The sequence below is a fragment of the Peromyscus leucopus genome, chromosome 16_21 (genome assembly GCF_004664715.2).
Source record: "Peromyscus leucopus breed LL Stock chromosome 16_21, UCI_PerLeu_2.1, whole genome shotgun sequence".
Taxonomy (NCBI): domain Eukaryota; kingdom Metazoa; phylum Chordata; class Mammalia; order Rodentia; family Cricetidae; genus Peromyscus; species Peromyscus leucopus.
Window position 1 is genome coordinate 7,203,436 of NC_051084.1, and position 21,781 is coordinate 7,225,216.

The following is a 21,781-nucleotide window of genomic DNA, read 5'->3' on the forward strand; positions in this document are numbered from 1 at the left end:
ACAGACAACTTTTAGAGAGATGGTCTCCAAACAAACACTTCAAATACCTACAGAATATGGCATTTAATATGTCTAAACCTTTTCATGACAGTGAGACACATCTGCTCCTGGCAGCACCAATTTACTTCAACAAAGATGATGGGCATCAAAAAAAACTCCATATGGAGTTTATTTTCTTTATGGCAAAAGCTAGCCATGTGGGCAAAGAAACTGCCCTTGCCTCAACTGCTGACCAAATGCTGTCCAAAAAGAAAGGCAGCTGCCAAACTTTGCCAAGACAAGGCAGAACAGTCCTTCAAAACTCCTTGCTTCACAGGAAAGTCTGTCAGATATGCTGGGCCTGTAGGCCAAAGATGGATGTCCCAACGTCACAGAGGCGCTTTGGGTGACTGTCCAGGGAGCCTGATGTCCCTGTCATTAGGTAACATTTCATCCTTCTGGGGTCTTTGATGGAGTTAAAGACTAAATAGTTAAACTTATAGCTTACCTTGGTTATGATAAAGAGCAAATTAGATATAAAACTATAAGACTACCAAGATAAGAGTATTTTCTCTAACTTTGCCAAATACAAAGAGAATGGATATTATAACTAATTCTTTCTTGATAATTGATTTTGTTGTATATAATTTTATTATGTTAAAGTTAAAACCTTCCAGCCGGGCAGTGGTGATGCATGCCTTTAATCCCAGCACTCGGGAGGCAGAGGCAGGTGGATCTCTGTGAGTTTGAAGCCAGCCTGATCAACAGATTGAGTTCCAGGACAGCCAGGACTGTTTCACAGAGAAACCCTGTCTCACACCACCCCCCTAAAAGAAGTTAAAACCTTCCTTTTTAATTAAACAAAAGGGGGAAATGTTGTAGAACAATCCTTCTGTACACTGTGTGAATATATGTCGCTATGACTGGTTTAATAAACAAGCTGACTGGCCAGTAGCTGAACAGGATAAAGTTAGGTGGAAAAGTCAAACTGAGAATGATGGGATGAGGAAGAGTGAAGTCAGAAGAGATGCCAGCCAGCTGCCAAGGAAGCAGGATGTGTAGAAAATGAGGCAACAAGCTATTAGCCATGTGGCAAAGTACAGATAAAAAATATAGGTTAATTTAAAGTGTAAGAGTTCATTAGTAACAAGTCTGAGCTATGGCCGAGTATTTATAATTTGTATTAAGTCTCTGAGACAGTTATTTGGGAAGTGGATGCAGGTTATTTTGGGAGTGGGTGGTCAGGACAGGAAAATTCCACCTACACACCTTCATAGGACTCTCCCTTAAAATACACTTTGCCACAAATGCAGCTTAATTTCTGTGGAAGTTTTAGTGAAAATGGCCGTATAGGCTCACAGGACCTGGCATTATTGGGAGGTGTGGCCTCGTTGGGGTAGGTGTGGCTTTGTTGGAGGAGGCGTGTCACTAGTGGGCAGGCTTTGATGTCTCAGATGCTCAAAAGGTCCAGTGTGGCATTTTCTTCCTGCTGCCTGCCATTCCAGATATATATAACTCTCAGCTCCTTCCCCAGCACCATGTCTGCCTGCATGCCACCATGCTTCTTGCTATTGTTGTGGAATATTATTTTAACTATGTAAAGACGTGTTACATTTGCTTATGCTGTGAAATATTACTTTAACTATATAAAGGTGTATTGCATTTGTTTAATGATGTAAGGATGTGTGTTTAATTATTAAAGATGTGTTGCGTTTGTTTCACCTTGCCTGCTAAGGCACCTGATCGGTCTATTAAAAAGCTAGGCAGGAGAGGGATAGGCGGGTCTGGTGGGCAGAGAGACTAGGAAAAATCTAGGCTAAAGAATGAGAAAAGAGAGAACAAGGGAGACACCCGGGGCAAGAAGCCAGGCAGCCACCAGCCTGGCAGACATGAGAAGCGTTGAAAGTGATATATAGAAGGAAAAAAACAGAAAGCCCCAGGCAAAAGGTAGACAAAGAGAAACAGGAATGTAAGCTAAAAGAGCCAACCAGAAAGGAGCCTAAGCTAGGCCAAGCATTCATAACTAATAAGAAGTCTCTATGCTATGGTTTGGGAACTGGCTGGCAGCCCAAAAGAAAAGCCTGGTACATGCCATAAGGAAAATGTAATAAACCTCTAAAACTATAAGTCAGCACCAACTAATGTTTTCCTTTATAAAAGTTCCCAGGTCATGGTGTCTCCTCACAGCAATAAAACCCTAAGACAGGTTCTTAGAGTTGTGCTCCTGCAGAATGCCAACAGACAACAGGTATAAGACAGGTCTTACTATGTAGCCCAGGCTGACCTGGAACTCGTTCTATAGACCAGGCTGGCCTCGAACTCAGAGAGATCTGCTTATCTCTGCCTCCCAAGTGCTGGGATTAGAAGCGTGCACCACCATGCAGAGCTGAGAACATTACATTTCGGTAAGAACTTAAGACAAAAGTCTTAGGACCCTGACCATGAACTACCTTGTAAAAGAAACAAGGTAAAAGGAACAGAAAATATACCAAGGGCCCAGAATATGTATCCTGTATGTAATGGATGTAAAAGTGTCTGTTACCTGAAGACCTGGGGAAACAGCCAACAGCTCCCTTTTCAAAGAGGCCCAAAGGGAAGAAAGAAGAGTGTGTGCCCAGGAGTGCAGGCTGGGCAGGAGACTCACTCGGGCTGGATCCAGAGCATTTACATGTTCACATATAATGTGACATACAGGCCTGAAATCTAACGTAAGCTCATAATTGTTAATTATACTCAGGAATTCTAGAAACAGATAAAGTTTGTAGTCACAAAAGAATACACACAGCCAGATGATGAGCAAACCAGTAAGCAGCTCCTCTCCATGGCCTCTGCCTCCAGGTTCCTGCCCTGTGTGTCTGCCCTCACTGCTTTTGAAGATAAACTGTTACTTGTAACTGTGGTTATGTGTAATCCTTTCCCCACCAAGTTGCATTTGGTCATGGTGTTTCATCACAGCAAGAGTCATCCTAACTAAGACAAACAAGCTCACAGTCTGTAGAGATCAAAGTGTGGACATCTTTGGGGACCATTATTCTGCCAATGAAACAGAGTCAGGGGACTTGGCTGCTACCTTTGAATTTCTCAGTCATAGATGGGGAATGCCCTTTCCTGTTAGGACAGGCTTATCACACTGAGCAGAGCCCGCCTGTGAGAAACTGACATGTCAAGAAACTGTCAAGACCTTTAAAGAGGCTTAGGAGAAAAACTGACTCTGAGCAAAGCCTTGTAGTGTGGAGTTCCCCATGCTAACAGTCACCGAGGGTGTAGGAAGGAATGATGGGTGGGCCTTGATCAAGTGATGATGTGAGGAAAGCCCTTTATGTGCTACATGGTAAGCATGTAGGCCGGAGGATAAAGGAGAAACTAACAGAAATATTTTCATTATATCTGTAGCTATTTATTGTGTGTGTGTGTGTGCGCGCGTGCGTGCGTGTGCGTGTGCGTGTGTACCTGGGGGGGAGGTCAGAGGACAGCTTGAGGGAGTCAGTTCCCTCCGTCCACCATGTGGGGCCTGGGGAATCGAACTTCAGACTGGGCAGCATGTCCTTTGCCTACTGGGCCATCTCTCAGGCCCCAATAAACTCTTTAATTCCTTAAAAAACAAAAAACAAAAACAAAAACAAAAAAACCTTTGTATTATTTTGATATTTTATTTGTTTTTTGCTTTTTTCTTTTTGTTTATCAAGACAGGGTTTCTCCATATAGCCCTGGTTGTCCTGGAACTTCCTCTGCAGACCAGGCTGGCCTCAGACTCACAGAGACCCACCTGCCTCTGCCTCCCAAATGCTGAAATTAAAGGTGTGCACCACTACCAGCCAGCTATTTTGATATTTTTATGTGTATGGGTGTTTTGCCTGTATGAATGTCTGTGTACCACGTGTGCATCTGGTGCCCGGAAAGCCAGAAGAGGGCATCAGACCCCTGGAACCTTGACAGACAGTTGTGAGCCACCATGTGAATGCTGGGATTAGAACCCGGGTCCTCTGGAAGAGCAACCCAGTGTTCTTAACCACCAAGCCATCTCTCCTTCTGTCTCGGAGAGTATGCTATGGGGTATGATGCCAACTTAAAGCCTGTATTTAGCCAGGCATGATAACACACACATTTAATACCAGAATTCAGAGCCAGGCAGACCTCTGCGAGTTCAAGACTGGCCCAGTTTACACAGCAAACTCCAGGATAGCCAGGGCTACATCGAGAGACCCTGCCAAAAACAACAACAACAACAACACAGTAAGAGGCTGGAAAGACGGCTCAGCAAGTTAAAGAGCACTGACTTCGGTTCACTGAATACAGAGGGCCTGGGTTCAGTTCTCAGCACCCACATGGCAGATCACAACCTTCTCTGACTCCAGCTCCAGGGCCGCCTAGGGCGCCAGGCACACACATGGTGCACAGACAACCATACAGACCAAACACCCACACACGTAGAATAAAAGCAAATGTTAAAGATTTATTTAAAATAGCTGGGTGTGGTGGCGCAAGCCTTAAGTCCCAGCACTTGGGAGGCAGAGGCAGGTGGATCTCTGAGTTCCAGGACAACCAGGGTTGCTACACAGAGAAACCTTGCCTTGAAACACCAAATACATACATACATACATACATACATACATACATACATACATACATAAGTAAGTAAATTTAAAATAAATCAAACAAAAAACTGTATTTGTCTTACTAGGATTTCAATTATTTTCTAATTACATTTACTTATTTTGTGTGTGTGGGCACACATGCCATGGAACACACACACACACACACACACACACGGAGATCAGAGGACAACTCCCAAGTTCTCTCCGACCATGAGGGTTATCAGGCTTGGAGGCAAGAGCCCTGACTCAATGAACCATCCCCACAGCCCCTCTCACTATGATTTAAAGACCGTCACAGACCCGCTTTACATCAAAAGACACAAACTGAAAATGAAGTGATGGGGTTATGTTCTATGGGACAATGACCATACAACAAAGGTGGCCATGTTAATATCTGAGCAAGGAAACCTTGGAGGCCACCATTGGTGACGCACCATGGCAATCCCAGCTCTCAGGAGGCAGGCGCAGGATTGTCTCAAGTTTAAGGTGACCTATCCTGGCCACACAGTGAGTGTAAGGCCAGCCTGGGCAACATATCCTGACCCTCTGCAGAACATGTATCCTTCTCAAACACTTCCCATCCAAAAGGAAGGATGCGCATCCTCTGAGGCCAGAATCGTCCTCATACCAAAGCCAAAGACACTTCCAAAAGTACAAACCTAAGGGCTGGTGCTGTGGGATGTTCTGTATGTTAAATGTGTTGCTCTGATTGGTTAATAAATAAAACACTGATTGGCCAGTAGCCAGGCAGGAAGTATAGGTGGGGCAAGGAGAGAGGAGAATTCTGGGAAGTGGAAGGCTGAGGCAGAGAGACACTGCCAGCCACCACCATGACAAGCAAGATGTAAGGTACCGGTAAGCCACGAGCCGCATGGCAACTTATAGACTAATGGAAATGGGTTAATTTAAGATAAAAGAACAGTTAGCAAGAAGCCTGCCATGGCCATACAGTTTGTAAGCAATATAAGTCTCTGTGTTTACTTGGTTGGGTCTGAGCGGCTGTGGGACTGGCGGGTGAGAGAGATTTGTCCTGATTGTGGGCCAGGCAGGAAAACTCTAGCTACAGGCTGGAGAAATGACTCAGGGGGTTAAGGGCATGCCTTGCTCTTGCAGAGGACCTGAGTTCAGCTCCCAGCACCCCAAAAGCAGTTTACCTGAATAGCAGCTGCCTGTAACTCCAGCTCCAGGGAATTCAATGTCCTGCCCTCTTCTGGCCTTTGCAAAGCATCCTTGAACACATGCTTACACACATACATACATACATTCATACATACATATAAATAAAAATGAGATTTTGAAACATTATAGATGTATGTGCTTTGTGAGCATTAAAACCCACTACAAAATACTAGCTAATGAAAACTCTTTAGACAAAATGCCAGCACAATGAACTGAGTAGCACATTAGAAGATTTATATACTATGATTGCTATGGTTTGAATTTAAAGTGTCCTTCACACGTTTTTAGCTTGCTTTTAGCACAGAGTCTCACACAGACGAGCTGGCCTCAGGCTCACCATGCAGTTGAAGATGACCCTAAACTCTCACCCTCCAGTATTTGCCTCCCATGTGTGGAGCGGACACCTGCATATGGGGCGTTCCCCGAGTCTTAAAACCTGCTCCCCTGCTGGCCTTGCCTTGGTCCATAGGGACCTTCTACTTCAATGTTTTAAAACTTCTCAGTTTTTTTTTGTTTGTTTGTTTTTCTTTTCCTTTGGGGGGTGGGGTTCGAGACAGGGTTTCTCTGTGAGCTTTGGTGCCTGTCCTGGAACTCACTCTGTAGAGCAGGCTGGCCTCGAACTCACACAGATCCTCCGGCCTCTGCTTCCTGACTGCTGGGATTAAAGGCGTTTGTCACCTACACCCAGCAAACCTCTTGTTCTTGATGTGACAATTTCTCACAAGCAGGCTGTGAGTGCCGGCCCCCCAGCACTTGAGCAAGCGACCACACACACACACACACACACACACACACACACACACACACAGGCACCACGTGTCATGATCCTGCTCTGTGCTCCGGTGCCTAGGGCGTGCCTCTGAAGCGTAGAGCCAAGCTGGTATCTCCAACCTCCATTCCCTAGCCTGTTGACATGTTCTACACCACACCCTCGCTACTGGGACGCTGCTCAAATGCACCGGCTGAGCAGCTGGAGGTGGAAACCTGCACAAGGGCCGCTGAAGTAAACCTTCTCCCTTAAGTTGTTCCCGGCAGGTGTCTTGTTCATAGTGACATGATACAATGAGCAGGAAGCATAGCATGGGAAGGGACCTTGTAACATACAAAGTCATCAGTGTGACAGATCACATGATTACTTTTAACACATGGTACAGAAATATCAGGACAGGAGGCTGGAGAGATGGCTCCGCAGTTAAGAGAGCTTGCTGCTCTTCCAGAGGACCAGAGTTTAGTTCCTAGTCCCCAGGTTGGATGGCTCACAACCACCTGTAACTCCAGTTCCAGGGGATCCCACTGCCTGGCACAAAACTTTCTTGATTAAAATAATAATAATAATAATAATAATAATAACCACCAGGCAGTGGTGGCGCACACCTTTAATCCCAGCACTTGGGAGGCAAAGGCAGGCGGATCTCTGTGGGTTTGAGGCCAGCCTGGTCTACAGAGTGAGATGTAGGAAAGTTGGGCTACACAGAAAAACCTGTCTCGAAAAACAATAATAATAAAAAATAATAAAAATAATAATAACAACAACTACCCACTCATATCACTAGAGAGGTTGGAAAGAGTTGTCAGCCACACACGGATAAGGACTTACGTTTGATCCTCGGCGCCCACGTACACAGTCAGGCACGGTGATGCTCACTTGAAATCCTAGCACGGCAGACCCTGTCTCAAAACGCAAGGTGGGTGGCTCCTGAAGAACCACACCGGTGGTTCCCTCTGGCTTCCACACATCTCAGTAATAATTAAACAAAAGAATAATTATAAAACAATTTTAAATTTTTAAGGGGCTGGAGAGATGGCTCAGTGCTTTGGAACACTTACTGCCTATGCTGAGGACCCAGATACGGTTCCCGGCACCCACAGGCAGCTCACAACCACCTGCAACTCTAGTTCCAAAGGGTCCAACTCCCTCTTCTGACTCCTCCAGAGCCTCCTCCACGCATGTGGTACACAGACATAGTCAGGAGAACACACATACACGGAAAATAAATAAATCCAAAACTAACATTTAAAAAACTGGAAAGCTTTTGGAACGTCAACCTTCTGTTCATAGTGGCAGATTGTAATGTTGCCTTCTAGGATCTAGGAAGGCTGGTGTTCCGCTTAGTTTTTATTATCAACTTAATATGACCTAGAGTTAGGAAAAGGGACCCTCAACTGAGGAACTGCCTCCACCGGACTGGCCTGTGGCCATGTCCGTGACACACTGTCCTGATGGGTGACTGCTGTAGACAAGGGGACCTGGGCGGTCTAAGAAAGCGAGTTGAGCCAGTGAGTGAGCCCACAAGCAGCATTCTTCCACGGGGTTTGCTTCAGGCTCTTGCCTTGACTTCCTCTGGTAATGGACTGTTCCCTAGAAGGGTAAGGGAAGCAAACCCTGCCCTCCCCAAGTCCCTTTGGCCATGGCGCCCCTCACGGCAACAGCAGGCTAAGCAGGACAACCAGCTTCACGACTTCTTGTCAGCACAGCACTGGCAGTTCTAGCCTGTACAACTATGTGAAATGACATTTAAAAGTGAGGTTTGGCATGAAAGAGAAACAGGGGTCTAGCAAGAGGTTCAGTCCGCAGCAGCTGCAGCAGCAGCAGAGGACTTGCAGTTCCTGATAGCTGAACCTGCACAAAACTGCAGTCTGAAACGACTCGAAACGAAACTCAGGGGTGGGGAGAGGTGGGCAAGTGCCTGCTGCACAAGTCTGACCACCTGAGTTCAGATCCCCACTACCATGTTAAAGCTGTGCACAGCCTGTCCCCCAAGTGCTGGGGGGGGGGGCGGGGCAGAAAAGGGTGGCTATCAGGGCTGGCTGGACAGTCAGCCTAGCCTATGGTAAGGCTCTGTAAAGACCCTGTCTCAAAAAGATAAAGTGGAGGGCTGAAGAGATGGCTCAGCAGTTAAAAGCTTTATTTCAGTATTTCATATTGTTCTTGCAGAGGACCCAAGTTTGATTCCCAGCACCCATATTGGTGACTCACAACTACCTGTAACTCCAGCTCCAGAAAGATCTAACACCTCTAGCATCCAAGGGCACGTGCATGCGTGTACACACACACACACACACACAGATACAAATACACATACACACACATACACACAGACATACACATACACACACAGATATGCATACACACACAGAGATACAAATACTCATACACACACACACACACACACACACACACACACACTTTTTTAAAAACAGAGTCTCACTATGAGCCTTGGCTAGCCTGGAACTCAATATATAGACCAAGATAGCCTTGAATTCATAGAGATTCACCTCCCTCTGCTTCCCAAGTGCTGGAATTAAAGCAGTGTGCCACCATGCCCAGACTCATTTAATAATTAATAATTAAAAAGGGAGCTGGAGGGGCTGGAGAGATGGCTCAGAGGTTAAGAGCACTGGCTGCTCTTCCAGAGGCCCTGAGTTCAATTCCCAGCAACTACATGGTGGCTCACAACCTTCTGTAATGAAATCTGGTGCCCTCTTCCCACCTGCAGGGGTATGTGCAGGCAGAACACTATATACATAATAAATAAACCTTAATAAATAAATCTTTTAAAAAAAGAAAAAGGGGGGAGCTGGAGAGATGGCTCAGCGGTTAAGAGCACTGGCTGCTCTTCCAAAGGACTTGGGTTCGATTCCCAGCACCCACGAGACAGCTCATAACTGTCTGTAACTCCAGTTCCAGGTGATCTAACACCGTCACACAGGGTACATGCAGGCAAAACACCAATGCACATAAGCTAAGAATTTTTTTTTTTTTTTTTTTGGTTTTTCGAGACAAGGTTTCTCTGTGTAGCTTTGCGCCTTTCCTGGATCTCACTTGGTAGCCCAGGCTGGCCTTGAACTCACAAAGATCCACCTGCCTCTGCCTCCCGAGTGCTGGGATTAAAGGCGTGCGCCACCACCGCCCGGCTAAGAATTTTTTTAAAAAAGAATTTAAAAAGGAATAAGGTAGAGAAGTGATTGAGAAAGACATCCTGACATCAACGTCTAGCTTCCTTCCACCTGTGCCTGTAGGGGAAGCCCATAGCACACAGACATATACCACACACATAATTAAATAAACTCAGACACACAGGACTGCTCATGGCACACAGACATATACCACATACATAATTAAACTCAGACATGCGTGACTGCTCAGGCCAGCCAGCAGTCTGCAGGCAGAAGATGCTCACACATGAAAAGACAAAGTTGAACCCTTACACTGTATTTTTGTTTCTTTTGGTTTTTTGAGAAAGGGCCTCTTGCAGCCCTGGCTGTGCTGGAGCTCAATCTGTAGACCAGGCTGGCCTCAAATTCACAGAGTTCAAACCCACCTCTGCCTCCTGAGTGCTGGGACTAAAGACAAGTGCCACAATGCTTGGCTATACTGTACTTTTAAAAACTAACTCAAGCTGGGCGGTGGCGCCACACACCTTTAATCCCAGCACTCGGGAAGCAGAGGCAGGCGGATCTCTGTGAGTTCGAGGCCAGCCTGGTCTACAAAGCGAGTTCCAGGAAAGGCGCAAAGCTACACAGAGAAACCCTGTCTCAAAAAAAAAAAAAAAAAAAAAAAAAAAAAAAAAAAAAGAAAAGAAAAAGAAAAAAGAAAAAGAAAAACTCAAAATGGATCAAAGACCTGGAAAAAATAAAACTACAAAGTCTTAAGCAGATCTCTGTGAGTTCGGGGCCAGCCTGGTCTACAAAGCGAGTTCCAAGACAGCCAGTAATGTCACACTGAAGAACCCTGCCTTGAATAGATAGATGATAGATAGATAGGTATGTATGTAGGTAGGTAGGCAGGCAGGCAGATAGATGATAGATAGATAGATAGATAGATAGATAGGCAGGCAGACAGATGGATGATAGATAGATAAAATAAAACTATAAAGCCTTTAGAAGAAAATATGGATGGAAAGTATCGTGACCCACGTGGTAGTGACCCAGAGAGGATGTAAATTCCAATTATCAGCTTGGTTGGGTCAAGAAACACCTGAGGGGACAGATATTCTACTCCTGCAGAAGACCTGAGTCCAGTTCCCAGCACTTGTGAAGGGCAGCTCACAACAGCCTGTAATTCCAGTTCTGGGGAATCTAACGCCATCTTGTGGCCTCCACAGACACTGCATGCACACGGCGCACATACAGACAAGGAGACAAACACTAAAGATGGCCATTTCAAAAAGCAACGCGTGGGTGTGAATGCTACTACTACTCAGCCTTCACAATGAACGGGAGCAGCCGGGTGTGGCGGCACACATCTGCACCCTGGGAGGTTCACACCAGAGGACTGCGGTGCGGGTGGTGAAGAGTGGGTGGCGGGCGGGTGGTGAGTGGGTGGCGCACTGGAGCTGTCAGGTGCTGGGGAAGGGAGAAAGGAGAAGTTTCTGTTTGATGGGTGCAGAGTTTCAGTTTTACAAGGTGAAGAAGTTCTGGGGGCAGATGGTGGGAATGGTCACAGAAAGACACGGATGCCCTCACTGCCACTGACGTGTGCACCTAAGTGGTTAATCTGAAAAAGTTGTATTAAGGTATCTGGCTAACTTCAACAATTGTTCTATTTTGTACAACTGATACACGCTTATGTACATACTATATATACACACTATATATACATATCTGAAGTCTCTAAAGATGTTTATTTTCATCAGAATTTAAAATAAAGTTTTGTTCTATTTATTAGGAATGTGACATACCGGTACCAAGGTGCACATGTGAAGGCCGGATGGCAACTTGTGGGAGTGGGTTCTTGCCCACGTGACTCCGAGAGCTGAACTCATGCCATCAAGCGTGGTGACTCATGCCTCCTCTACCCACTAAGCAATCTCGCCAGCCCCTAAGTAATCTGTTTCCCTAATTTCCATAAGAAACTAAGAGTCGGGCTGGAGAGATAGCTCAGTGGTTAAGAGTGCTGCCTGCTCTTCCAGAAGTCCTGAGTTCAATTCCCAGCAACCACATGATGGCTCACATACCATCTGTAATGAGAGCTGGTGCCCTCTTCTGGCTTGCAGGCAGAACAGTATATACATAATGAATAAATAAATCTTTAAAAAAAAAAAAAAACAAAAAACTAAGAGTCAAGGCACAGCAGGAGGCAGGTGGTGTCCTTGCATAAGGTAATTTACAATACAGCTATTTAGGGAATGCAATTAGTATCAAGAGAGAAGAGGGAAAAACAACAGAGGACAGAGCTGTCTCTCTCCTCACAGTGTCCTGGTGTCCACCCACGCTGCCTCTGCACCTGCCAGCATCTCACCTGACAGGGATCTTGGACAGGGTGACACAGACTTGGATTCCTGTACAATCCCAGTCTCAGTCTCTCAGTCACATCTGCCCCTGCCCCGCCCCCCCCCCCCCCCCCCCCCGCTGGTCAACAGTACCAGGCAAAGGAATATTGAGACTTTTCAGTGAACTTCTTGGGTTAAGTCAGAAATTCCTGAGTGTCTTAGTCACTGTTCCATTTCTGTGAAGAGACACCACACAACCAAGGCAATTCATAAATAAAGGAAAGCAGTTAACTGGGGGCTTTCCTACAGTTTCTGAGGGTGAGTTCATTATCACCATGATGGGAAGCATGCCTACATGCAGACAGACACATGCTGGAAAAGCAGCTGAGAGATTTATATCATGATCCCACAGGCAGGAGAGGCAGGGAGAGACTGAGGCTGGGCCTGCCTGGCAAGGGCTTTTGAAACCTCCAAGACCACGCCTCCTAATCCTTCCCAGCAGGCCACCAGGCATTCAATTACTCATCTGAGCCTATGGGGGCCGTTCTTACTCAACCACACTGAGTAATGAAGTTCAGTGAGAAAATTACAGGTCAGGAAATATCTACTACATGTGTTCATTACTTTTCGCAGTACAAAAAGTACCTCCAAAAAAACAAGAAAAGGAAAAAAAAAAAATCCACTCCAGGAAGAAGTATTTCTTTTGGTTCACCCTCTGAGAACACACAGTCCACCACCGCAGGGAAGGCAAAGCGTTGGTCACGTTGTGAATAGGGAGCGGGGAGTCATGAGTGGTCCTGATCAGCTTTTAAGTCAATCTGCAGCCCAAGCCCACAGGAGCTGGCTAGCTGAGCATGCCTGACTGGCCTGGAAGCCCCGGATATCTTCATGCCTCTGCCTCCCTAGTGTGGGATGACCAGCAGCCACATGCCATGTTTCCCACATGGGTTCTGGGAATTTGAGATCAGACCCTCACAATTACAGGGAAAGTATTTTTACTGACTGATCTATCTCCTCGGCCCCAAACTTGCTCATTTATGTGATGTTAAAAACTGTAAAGAGGGGCTGGAGAGATGGCTCAGTGGTTAAGAGCATGAACTGTTCATCTAGAGGACCTGGGTTCAATTCTCAGCACCCACATGGCAGCTCACAACTGTCTATAACTCCAGTTTCCTGACACCAAGGCAAAACACCAATGTACATAAAATAGAAATAAATACATTTAAAAAGAACTGCAAAGAGACATCACTGAACATGACTTGCAAAGAAGTAATGTAGACAATCCCACCAGCATAGAGAGCGCAAAGTGGGGTGAGGTAGAAAAGACACAGGAAGCCGGGTAGGTGTGGGGGTGAGTTCCTCCAAACCCTGCTCCCGGGAGGCTGGGGCAGAAAGATGGTGTTTTCTAGGCCACCCTGGGCTACACTGTGAAAAAGTGATAATTCTGGCAGAAATAACCGTTTAAGACAGGAAGTGAGACAAAATGTGCAACAATCCTGTGAAGATAAATTCAAAGAATGAATGAACCAAAAGCAGGCAAGCCACCAGCTGCGAAAGACAGGTTGCTCCTCGCCAGAATTCTGGCCAGATCCATCCTTCACTCTTGGCAGGCTGGACTGAAGAGCGACAGAGCCGACTCTGCCTAGTGAGGAGAGGGTGTGGCCTGACACGTGACCTGCCGCTGACACTCAACCTCCTGTCAGAGGCTGCCCTCTAGTGGCCATTTTGGTAAGTCAAGACTATTTGAACTTCAGGGTTTCTCTCTGTAGCCTTGGCTGTCCTGGAACTCTGAAGACCAGGCTGGCCTCGAACTCACAGAGGTCCGCCTGCCTCTGAGTGCTGGGACTAAAGGCGAGCGAGCGAGCGAGGGCTTTACACAGCTTACACTCTCATTCCTCAAACTTGTCACTGATCTTACAATCTCGACCTTTACAAGTCCCTTGACCACCCTGACAACGTAGTAACTGGGTGAAGCGGTTCACCTCAGCATCCCTCCATTTGAAGGGTACAGTTAGAAACACCGCCTAAGTTCTGTCCCATTGGAGAGATCTCCCTTCACCAACCTCAGAGCTGTGGCATTTTAACATCGCTGTCTACGTATCACGGCCAAATACGAGATAATTTAGTTAATCGGCTCAGCTGGCGGGTGTTCAGAGCAACACATCACAGCCTCTATCTAGGACGGGCGCACTGCTGATGAACTCAACTGGGCCAGGTCTATTTTGTCCTCGATACCCTGGGTGGTGGTTCCCATGCATACCTCCCAGGCTCTAGTACTTCAAACTACAGACGACTCAAAGTCACCCTAGCAGCACCGTGGCAGGGCATTGCCCGCACCCCAGACTCACTGACTCCACCTCCCAGGGTCCCGTGTCAAGGTCAGTATGCAGCGCGGTGGCGCAAGACAAACACCTGGATTTGTCAACCTACCCCACAGGCAGGGCCTGCTGGTGCCCCCCAGTGGTACAGCAGCTTCAACTGCAAAGCCAACATCTAAGAGGACAGCATAAAACAGGAGGGCATGGATGCCACTCTGTCCCAGCTCTCCGAAAGCCAGGTGAAAGCGTCATGAGGAGGAACAACCAAGATGTTCCAGCTGTTATGTCTATCAGGGCAACCAACCAGAAAACACTCTAGGCTGTGGTAACTATACCCTGTGCATGCCAGGGTCTGGGTTCAATCACCACATGGGGAGGGGGGGGTGGAGACAACAAAAAAAACATAAGAACCTTGACCGTAAAAGTGGATGGCATCTGGATTAAGAAAATGTGGTACATATACACAATGGAGTACTACTCAGCAGAGAAAAACAATGACATCATGAAATTTGCAGGCAAATGGATGGATCTAGAAAATATCATCCTGAGTGAGGTAACCCAAACCCAGGACAAACATGGTATGTACTCACTCATAAGTGGACACTAGATATAAGCAAAGAATAATCAGACTGCAGCCCACAGATCCAGGGAGGCTACCAAGGGGGGGGGGGGCTAGGGTGACTGTGGCTTATAATAAGTTTTGGTTTTGCCCAATCACTGGGCAAGCCTTAGTGAAACATTTCACTATTAGAATAAGAATTTGTACTGTATCAAGCTGATGAAAGAAAATGCTGGCCATACTTTCAGAGGGAGGTAAAATCTTTTTAGATTATGATTAGCTACAGAAAATGTTCCGTAAATCAAACAATGAAGGGGAAGATGAATAGGAATCTCACTTACACAACTTAAGTAAAGCACAGCTCTCGGGGCTGGAGAGATGGCTCAGAGGTTAAGAGCACTGACTGCTCTTCCAGAGGTCCTGAGTTCAATTCCCAGCACCCACATGGTGGCTTAAAACCATCTGAAATGAGATCTGGTACCCTCTTCTGTGTACATAATAAATAAATAAGTCTTAAAAAAAAAAAAAAACACAGCTCTCTGAACAGATGGAGATAGGTTTCTTCTGTATCCCAGAATCTAATCAATATTTATATGTATAATTCAGCTATCTTTTGGCTTAAAAGGGCTTATTGGGAAATGTTATCATTTTTACTATTTTCTACAGAGAAAATATTTTACTGTTTAAAATAACTCTGGACTTTTGAATTATACCCTGTTTTTATGTTCAAAAAATAAACAAATTAAAAAAAAACACAATAAAAGAAAAAAAAGTGGATGGCATCGCCTAGAGGTGACAGACGTGGAGGGAGGGGGAGCTGGTCCCTCTTCACACAGAATACATAAGGGGGCGGGGTGGACGCAGCGAGCAAAATCCTGCCACTCTTCAATGTGGCTGTCTCCTTCCAAGGCATCCTGTTTTCTCTGAAAAATCTTTTAATCTACTGTCATCATCGGCCTAACAGCAAAGAGAAGTGATGGAGATGTGTTCTGAACAGTTAACTCCTATACAGCAAGATGCTATTAAACAGCTAATGTGTCCAGGTGAATTTCCTGAACGGAGAGGGAGGGAGCGGCCGGCCCATGTTCTCCATCAGTATCCTCAGCATATCAGCACTCGGGCATATGTAACGGGCACCGACACCACCATTGCTAAACCATTGCCAGCTCTTAGCCGTGTTTGTCTTTCAGTCACAAAAAGTGAAGGGGGCCGGGCAGTGGTGGCGCACGCCTTTAATCCCAGCACTTGGGAGGCAGAGCCAGGAGGATCTCTGTGAGTTCGAGACCAGCCTGGTCTACAGAGAGAGTTCCAGAATACCCAGGGCTACAAAGAGAAACTTTGTCTCAAAAAAAAAAAAACCACAGTATTTAAAAAAAACTATCTGAGAAGAGAAAGGTGGTCAGTAGGAGCGGGAAGGGCGTGGTGGGGTGAATATGAACAAAATACATTCTATGCATTATGAGAAGGTCCTAACTCAACCCATTTACGTGTGACCAGATCTTTCCTACGGCAGCCTCCTCTCTTCCACACAAGGTTTCTCACTCCTGGAACTCACTGAGGAGGGTAGACTGGTTGGCCGAGTGGCCCCGGCAATCGGCCTGCCTCTTCCTCCCAGCTGTGTTTGCAAACACGAGTCACCACACTCCGCTATTTTACGTGATTTCTGTGGACCCGGCTCTCAAGTCCGGTGCTACAAGGCAAGCAAGCACTCCACAGACTGAACAATCTCCGCCGCCCCACACTGTATTCTAAAACACTGTGTCATGTACTTCACACATGCACCATTTTGTCCATTAGATCCAAATAAGCAAAGCTGGGGAAAATTAAAATCCAGGCCAGGGAAATAAAAAAACAAAAGAACTAGAGACGGCGCTCCAAGTCGGAAAGGTCCGAGGACTGTAATCTTCTCTTGCTTTAATAACCAAAATTTCCGACAAGAAGCAACTTTAAAAGGTTTATTTTGGCTTACCGTTTAAGAAGGACCACGCACGGCCGATGATGGCGGACCCCCTCCGGAAAACAGAAGTGGATGTGAGCCCAAATCTTGAACCCACCCCCAGTGACCTACTTCCGTCAGCAAGACTCCACCAAAGCGCCAGCCCCCGGGCTCCAATGCGCATGAACCCAGCAGGGGCCGTTTCACCCGAGAGATGGACTGTTAGATGGTTAGAAATTAACTCGGGCTGAGCGGTGGTGGCGCACGCCTTAATCCCAACGCTCGGGAGGCAGAGGCAGGTCTCTAAAGTTCGAGACCAGCCTGGTCTGCAAAGTGAGTTCCAGAACAGCCAGGGCTGCACAGAGAAACTGTGTGTGTGTCTGTCTGTCTGTCTGTCTGTCTGTCTGTCTGTGTCTGTGTGCCTGTGTTAAGTATATGTGAGAACAGAAGAGGATGTTGGGTCTTCTGGAGTTGATGTTATAGGAAGTTGTGAGCAGCCTGACCTGGATGCTAGGAACCAAACCCAGGTCCTCTGCAAGAGCAAGCACACTCTTTTTAGTTTGGTTTGGTTTGGTTTGGTTTTTTGTTTTGGTTTGATAAGGCTTCTCTGTGTAGTCCTGGCTGTCCTGGATCTCGCTCTGTAGACCAGGCTGGCCTCAAACTCACAGAGATCCACCTGACTCTGCTTCCGGAGTGCTGGGATTAGAGGTGCGCCACCACCGCCTGACTAACAAGCAAGCACACTTAACTGCTGAGTCATTTCTCCAGCCCTATTCTTCAAATTAAAAATTTAAAAACTAGAAATAATTTCCATGCTATTCTACTTTTTACATTGTAACAGAAGAATCCTGAGCTTGAGCTCATTCGTGTCCTTTTTTGTTTTTCCTGAGAATCAAAAGGTTCTCACGCTAAAAGAGGGATCTGAACTGGAGTTACAGACAGTTGTGAGCCACCATATGCGTACTGGGAATCAAACCCAGGGTCTCTGGAAGAGCAGCCTGTCCGCTTAACCACTGAGCCCTCTTTCTATGCCCAAGACAATTTTTTTTTTTTAATTTTCCAAACTTTGCCGTGTCGTCATTCAAGTTCAGCTTTAATAGTAAGCCATTGAATCCTGACAGGAATAGAAGAATGAAGCTAAATGTTTAAAAGCAGTAGCAACCCAACAGCGCAGACAATTTTCATTTGTTTTATGAGACAGGTCTTGTTATTTAGCTCAGAATAGCCTACAAATTCACAGCAATCCCCTTGTCTCTTGTTTCGTCTCTCCTGGAGTGCTGCGTTTAAAGGCGTGCACCACAGCCCTGCTCCTACAAACGCGATTTTAGGGTTTCCTCTGCGCTGCCGTGACGCAGCTTCACCAGCAGGTGGCACTGCGACGTCGCAGGTGCGGCGGGAAGACCCCTTTAGTCAAGGCTGCTGGGATCTGGAGTTCCTTTCAGAGTTTGGATGTTTTTCCTGCTGTTGCAGTTACTCATCACTACTTACTGATACATAAATATTTCAACACATGGCTGAGCTGTACCCGCACAGCCGTCTGAACATCACCGCCAGCCAGTTACAGCCGGTTGTGGGTACTGGGAACCCGGGAAGAGAAGGAAGTGCTCTAAACTGCTGGGCCTTCTCTCCACCCCACAGCCAAATTCCTTGACAACTACATCCTTATTCCAATGCCTGCACCTCCACCCACTAGATCATTACGCCGTCTTCTGATATCTGGGCCTCTGAGCTCACCTCTCCAGTGGACCCATTGCACAATGGTCAAAACCTCCCCCACACCTGTGAAATCTTGAACATCTATCTTCCTCTGGTCATTCTCTCCTGGCCGGTTCTCGCTTCACACTACACTCCGTTCCTCCCACCTCTATGCTGATGGTTCTAAGTCTCTCCAGCCAGCACCTCTCCTCCAAGTTCCGTTTGTACAAATTCTGTTCCTGGAGATTGCCCATGACACACACACCCCCAGCTGCCAAGTCAGAAGCATGACATACACTCTTACTCTCCCACCCCACCACCAACACGGACACACGCTGCAAAGCAAGCCCGTCGACCTACCTCCCGGGTATGCTCACAACTGCCTTCTTTCCACTGGTTCTGGTTCAGTTTCCTCCTAGGATGGCTACAAAACCCTCTGGTCATGCTCTCCTTCCCAATCAGTGTCTATGTTGCAACCGCGCTGGTCTACAGCCACTTAACTCTCTGCCTTTTAGTCACAGGGTTAAATTTTTCATTGTGTTTATTTATTATTTATTTATTTATTTATTTATTTATTTATTTATTTATTTATTTATTTATTATGTATACAGTGTTCTGTCTGCGTGTATGCTTGCAGGCCAGAAGGGGGCACCAGATCTCAACCACCATGTGGTTGCTGGGAATTGAACTCAGGACCTCTGGAAGAGCAGTCAATGATCTTAACCTCTGAGCCATCTCTCCAGCCCTATTTATTTATTTTTGCAGCAGAGTCTCATTGTGTAGCTCTGGCTGTAGTGGAACTCACAGATCCTCTCGCCTCTGCCTCCCCAAGTGCTGGAATTAAAAGTGTGCCCCATCACACCTAGCTCCATGGGTTAGTTAAGCATCTTTAAAGTAGCTTGAGACCTCCACCACCTTTCCCACCTCCCTTTGCACCCACTGCCCCAGGCATGCTGAGTGCTAGGCTTCCAAAGTTGTCACAGGCCTGACCTTCAACTCCAGTGCACACACTGACTCTTCCTGTCTCACTAGCTCACCTACCCCTGCCTTCTCCTCTGTAATGTCTCCCCTTTCTTCGCTTCCCAGGTGTGCTGTTCACACTACTGTGTGGAATATTTATTCTCCTCCCTTGTGTACAAATGGCCCGCTGGCCCAGAACACACTGCTGTCTTGTTTGATGTGTGGAGTCTGGCCGCCCCTCAGGTGTTCCCACAGCAGTCTCCTGTGGGCTTTTCTCAGCCTCGCATGACTGCTCTAAGACCCGACTTCCAGAGCATGGAGATGGTTACACAAACCTGAGGAACTGAGTTCAGACCCCCAGCACTTTGTGAAAAGCCAGCTGCGGCAGGCTGCATGTTAATCCTAGCACTTTGGAGATTCCCTGGAGTTCAGTTTAGCCAATCAATGAGCTCCAAGCCCAGAGAGAGCCTTATCTAAAAAGAAAAAATAGCCAGGCAGTGGTGGTGCAGGCCTTTAATCCCAGCACTTGGGAAACAGAGTCAGGTGGATCTCTGTGAGTTCAAGGCCAGCCTGGTCTACAGAGCGAGTTCCGGGACAGCAGGGGCTACACAGAGAAACCCTGTCTGGGGCAGGAGGGTGGAGAAAAAATGATGGAGGTCATTGACCTCTGCCCTCCATGGCCACAAATGCCAGCTTCCAACACTTTCTGATCAGGATCCCAAGGGGTCCTCTACCACTCTTCTCCCAGCATTTACCTCACTTTTAAAAAGCTGTCTGTTTTATTGCTTTCATCACTCAATAAACCATGAGCTCCACAAAGGGCCATTTTTATCCTTACCAACCAGCAGTGATTGGCAGGTACTAATTGCTCAGCCAATGTGCAGTGGGTAAATGAGTCCCTGGGTTCACAGTACTCTCCACCCCAGCTGTGACAGCTCAGTGACACAGGTGGAGAGCTGTCAGTGGTGTGTGGCTGCTCTGTGTTCTGCTGGAGTTAGACACTTACTCAAAATAACTTCTTGTCCCCTAACTTCTGGCAAACAGTTTTCAACTTTTGTTGATTGCATCATTGGCTTTGAGGCTGGAGAACTGAACTCACCTGGACCACACACAGCTGCCTGTTTAAGAATCAGAACTGTATAGACAAAGTTCTTGCATTAATGAGACTTGACTGTTCTGCTAGACTGGCTAGCTGCGTGCCAGAGCCCCAGGTCACTCCAACCAGGTACCCACTTAGTGGACACACTCCAAGCTAGAGGGAGTAAGTAAGGGTCTGGGTATCTGAGCCCAGGAGGGAAAGGAAACACTTTCTCCCCGGCCTCGGGCACTGACCTCAGGCAGGACTTGACTTCTCCCTGATCCGTTTGTCTAAGGCAGCTCTTTGCCTGGCATTGCATTCCTATAAAATGAGTAAGCCACTGACAGTGACTGAGGACACGTTCCACATCCCTTTGGAACTGAGTTGCCTCCAGATATATGGGAATTCAAAGACAGCCTGGTCTACACAGCAAGTCCAGGAGTACATAGTGAGATCCAATCTTTAAAATACTGGCTCCTGAGGGGTCTTCTGCTCAAGTTCAGAGAGCTCCCAATGTCAACTCCATCCCAACCTAACTCACCCAAATGTCCCTGGTAACTCTCAGGAGTCAACGGAAGACAGGAAACAGAATAAGGGGCCAGGGTACAAACAGAATCCTGACTTTTTGTTGTCTGGGTTTTCTTAGTTGGGGCTTTTCCTCTTTTCTAGTACATTCTGGGTGACCTTCATGAATGTTCATGTGCTGTGGTTCTAACTCTATGGCAGTGCAGTCTCCAGGACTCAGGTCCACACTGGAGCCACAGAAGGGAGTAAACCTGGAAGGAATTCATGGCCAGCGGCCTCAGCCTCTTCTCAATGGAGGTTCCTTTCTCTTTGGTTGGCAGATCAGTGCTGACACTGGAGGAAATGCTACCGCCCCAGGACCTGAAAGGGGTGTTTCCACGGAGGAAGCTGGCCAAGTGCTCCATGCTACCACCCTACCCAGACAACACCGTGGCTGCCCCCTCCCTTTTCACCAAGAATTCGGCCTAGGGCTCTCATCTCTGTGGGAATATAGAGAACTCCTAAAGATGGCCGCAGCCACCTGCCCACTTCTGAGGCCTTAAACAGTCTGTGACCCATCCCCAAACCAGAGCAAAGGGAGCTCTGGAGCTGGTCCTGTGCTGTCTATCGATTCTTGCTCCCAGGGTTTTGTTTTGTTTTTATGATGTTTTTATTTTATGTGCTTTGATGTTTTTTTTTTTTTTTTTTGCCTGTGTGTATGTCTGTGTGAGGGTTCCATATTCCCTAGGACTGGAGACACAAACAG

General features: G+C 46.8%; 1 long non-coding RNA gene across 1 annotated transcript in view; it reads right to left on the reverse strand.

Moving 5' to 3' along the window:
- The window catches only part of LOC114687021, a 36,001-nt gene extending 19,114 nt beyond the window's left edge, over nt 1-16,887 (reverse strand). Inside the window, exon 1 of the long non-coding RNA XR_003733638.2 lies at nt 16,812-16,887. This is a non-coding gene — a long non-coding RNA (uncharacterized LOC114687021). The remainder of the gene's footprint in view (nt 1-16,811) is intronic.
- Between the last annotated feature and the right edge of the window lie 4,894 nt (nt 16,888-21,781).